The sequence below is a fragment of the Triticum dicoccoides genome, chromosome 2B (genome assembly GCF_002162155.2).
Source record: "Triticum dicoccoides isolate Atlit2015 ecotype Zavitan chromosome 2B, WEW_v2.0, whole genome shotgun sequence".
NCBI lineage: Eukaryota > Viridiplantae > Streptophyta > Magnoliopsida > Poales > Poaceae > Triticum > Triticum dicoccoides.
The window spans coordinates 124702821-124706989 of NC_041383.1; the positions used below are offsets into that span (position 1 = coordinate 124702821).

Sequence of the window (4169 nt, forward strand, 5' to 3'; positions counted from 1 at the left end):
GGGGGGGGGGTTGGGGGTTTTGGGGGGTTAATTTAGGTGTTTCATATATTGTGTTAGCTAACTAATTAATAGAGAGAAGTGTCCTCTCTTATGTCCGTGCTTGGTCGACGCTATGTACTATACATAGAGAGGCCCTCGACACGCTAGCTAGTAAGAAAATGAAGGGAACCATTAAGTACAGAAGTTCGTCATGCATACCGAGAGAAGTGATCGATCCACCTCTCCTTCTCCGAGAGATTGGTCGAACAACAAGTTTTCGTATTATCTATTCGACGCTACTGGCTACATACATACATATACAATATGTAAGATCTCTTAATTACAATCCCCTAGCAATTCAAATCAACTTCCACATGGTATTCTCCGGCTTTATTGATGACTTGGTCAAGAAAGAATCCCGCCAATTCCTCTTGAATTGCTTTCATGCGATCTGGTTCTAGGAGTTCATTCCGCATCTGCCACGTCTAATTTGAAGAAGGGGGTTAATTAATACATATATAGGAATGAAACTCAACAGAAATGATGGTGTAATAAAATAAAATTGTGAATATTATTGCTTACGCACTTCATATTGTCTTTTAGAGTAGCCCCGCTTATTTTTCAAAGTCGTGTTGTGGATGAACTCGCACACGTAGTATCCACATAAATAATTCCCTTGTTCCTGCCACAAGCACTTTACGAGAAATAGAGGTCAATGAAACTGATAATGAAGCATTATAAATGGCATTGATGAAAGTATAGCTATAGAATCAATGGGAGATGCGCGCAACTAGCTAGCCAGTAGTACTTACTTTCGGGTATGTATATCGCAGCTCCTTCGGCAGTCCCGGAGTTTCTGCGGTGAAATGTTTCCAAACCCTGCAAGACAAAGAAAATAATTATTATTACTTGAGATATCAGGAAACGAACAAAAAGTTGCCGATATGGTGCGAGAATGATCGATTGAACTTACTTGTTGAGCAATTCAGTCATTTCCGCATAGGTTTCGGGATCTTTTCGTCTCGAGTCTAAGACGGTTACTAGTCCCCGCTCAAGCTTAATCTCCAGAAGAACATAGTGGAAGCTGCGCATGCATGCATAACTCATCAATTACATTACTATAACCTCGCTCGAGTAATAAGGGAAACCGAATATGCACACGACAGTAACTCACGCAAAGTTGTAAGGAAAGAGTATGGTAACTTTGTTTTGATTTTTTATCAACGATTGTTGCAAGTTGTCCTCCGCCTCTTTGGCATGCTTTTTAACCAGAAATTCATCTATGATATTTGTGTTAATGAACCCAATATCATAAATTTCTTGTTTTTTGCACTCGACGATCTTCAATCTGCATAATATATTGAGGATAATTCATTATAAATACATGCAATGAAAGAGCCGAGCTATATATAGAGACTTAATGACAGAAATAGTACTTACAGGCAGTAGCAAAAGACCGTTAATTTATCGAGGGCCTTCTGATTGAAGAACGCGAAGAACTCCTCAAATGGAACACACAACAGATCAGTTGCAACGAGGTCGTGCTCCTCTTTAATGTTCAGATACAAACTATTCGTCCCCCCAGACTCTCTGCAGGTTTTCATGTACCAATTATGGAATCTTCGCATCATCGTTGTTAGAGATTTTTCATCTTTGATGAGAGGCTTCCCGTACTCGTATTTGTGTTCGTCCACCTCCATGAAATCAGGAAGTTGATCGTCAGGCAGGTAATCTTGTAGATTGCCATAACCGGCCACCATCCCCGAAGCATTAGCGACGATGTTGCCGCTAGACACATTGAGCGGGGGGCACGATTGGTTTTCTTGTTCGCCGAGCTGGTCAATTTTTTTCGCAGCTGCTTGTTCTCTTGACCTTTGATGTCTGACAGTACTTCCCGACCGCTCCGCTTGGAGATATGTCTGTTCAGTAATGTGCTCATAGTTGGTTCTCGGTAGAGACTTTGCCGGTTTCCTCAGGGCATCGAGAGTGCGCTTTGCTTTCATCGGATCTACCTTCTCCTCCGGAGGTGGATGTCTCTTTTCTTTCACCCCTTCAAAGAACTCCTTCACGTGGGTCCGCACGATCGTCGCATTTTCCTCCTCGGTCCTCTCATACGGTAACTTCTCTAGAGGCTTGAGAGGTGGACCGTATCTGTATTGCCTCCCGCCTCTGGTTGTGATGCTAGACGCCGGAGCAGACGGAGCGGCTGCGGCGTCTGTCTTCTTTCGTGCTTGCTTACGAGGCGGAGGAGAAGGACTACGACGCACCGGAGCAGCCGGGGCGGCGGCGGGTCTCTTCCGCCCTTGCTGGCGAGGCGGAGATGGAGGAGGCTGCTGGCTGCTCGGGCATGCCGGCGCAGGCGGAGAAGGAGGCAGAGTGCCGCCATGTGCCGGAGAAGGAGGCGGAGTGCTGCCACGCGCCGGAGAAGGAGGCCCAGTGCCCTGATCGTCACTCGTCGGAGGAGGAGGCGGTGGAGGAGGCGGAGTGCCCTGACTCGCCGGAGGAGGAGGAGGAGGCGATGGAGGAGGCGGAGTGCCGTGACTCGTCGGAGGAGGAGGAGGAGGCGGAGGCGTCCAGTTTGGAAGGTTGATGAGCTCCTTCCGCCATAGGCATGGAGTCTTCACAGCAGAACCTAGCCTAGTCTCCCCTTCACCGGTAGGGTGGTCAAGCAGGAGGTCCTCAAATCCGTTCGTTATTTCATCCACCATCACCCTAGCATATCCTTCTGGAATCGGCCGGCAGTGATAAGTTGCGCCAGGTCCAGTAGGATAAACAGAGCCAACAGCCGCCTTGACCTTCAAATTCATCCATCGCGTCATAATGTGGCAATTTTGAGACTCCATGATAGCATCCACGGGATAGCTGGCAGGAGCCGTCAAGACATGCTCCGGCTGAAGCAGCTCGGTGGAAGCCACGTTGCTTCTCCGCTGAGATGGCGGGGTAGCTTTGGGGGAAGCTTCGGCAGGTCGTTTGCTGCGATCTGCTGCTTCTCATTCCTCTTCTCGTTCCTCTAGCCCCATTATCCTTTCGTGCAGCGCCTGCAGTTGGCCCTGCTCTAGTTTCTTCCTCCTCTCGTGGGTTTTGTAACCCCCTGCGTCCGGAAAACCAACCTTCCACGGAATGGAGCCTGGCGTGCCTCGTGTTCGTCCAGGGTGCTCAGGATTCCCGACGGCCATTGTGAGCTCGTCCTTCTCCCTGTCTGGAACGAACGTCCCTCGCTGCGCTGCATTGATATAGTGCCGAAGCTTCTTGAATGGATTTTCAGTTGCTCGTCCGTTCAACGGCACTTCCCTGATACAGGGTCCAAGGTTCCGCCAGCCCCGAAGAACCAAGTCCGGCAACGGTCTGGCCAGTTCATTGTCTCTGGTTCGATCCCTTTTTCAAGCAGATCATTCTCAGCCTTGGACCACTTAGGTCGGGCTTTGAGGTAGCCACCTGACCCCGTGCGATGGTGAAGCTTCTTCTTCGCAGCATTTTGCTTGTTTATCACCGACATCTTCTTACTCTTTTCCGATGTCTTGTGGGCCACAAATGCGGGGCAGTGATCTTTGATCTTCTCATATTTGCCGATGAATTCTGGTTTCTCTTCTTTGTCGACAAACTTATTCAGCTCTTTCCTCCACCTCGTGAATAGGGTTGCCACCTTCTTAAGAGCACAAGACTTGATTAATTTCTCTTTAACTGGCTTCTCCGGATCCTCCTCTGGCGGTAGGGTGAAATTTTCCTTCAGCTGAGTCCAAAGATCTTCTTTCTGCATATCATTGACATAAGACACCTTAGGGTCTTTGTAACACCCCAAAAATTTAACCATGTTGTGAATTATTAAAATTTTGCCAGGAGTTAAAATTTTTGCTTTCTGGATTTTCTTTTGATTTCAGAACCCTTTTTTTAATATTGAGGAGTTTTTACCCAAGTGGAAACTTTCCAAAAATATTATTGGACTTGTATGCTCACTCAATAAAACAATTCTTGATCAGTGGTTTTATTTGCATAATTATTTTTCCTGAGCTTTATTCTTTTAAAGTGATTTTTATAAAGTTTTGGAGCCTCTTTTGCACTACAACCATTTGATAATGCATCTAATATTTTCACCAAAATTTGGGGATGACATATGATGTCCCTAAATCACTTTCATGCAAAAATATTTTCTGTTCATTGGAGATTTTGAGCTCTACACCAAGTTTTCAAAT

The 4169-nt window shown here is 46.5% G+C and overlaps 1 pseudogene; it reads left to right on the plus strand.

The window, feature by feature from the left end:
- Positions 1-4169, plus strand: part of LOC119360632 — a 23441-nt pseudogene that overhangs the window by 6525 nt on the left and 12747 nt on the right.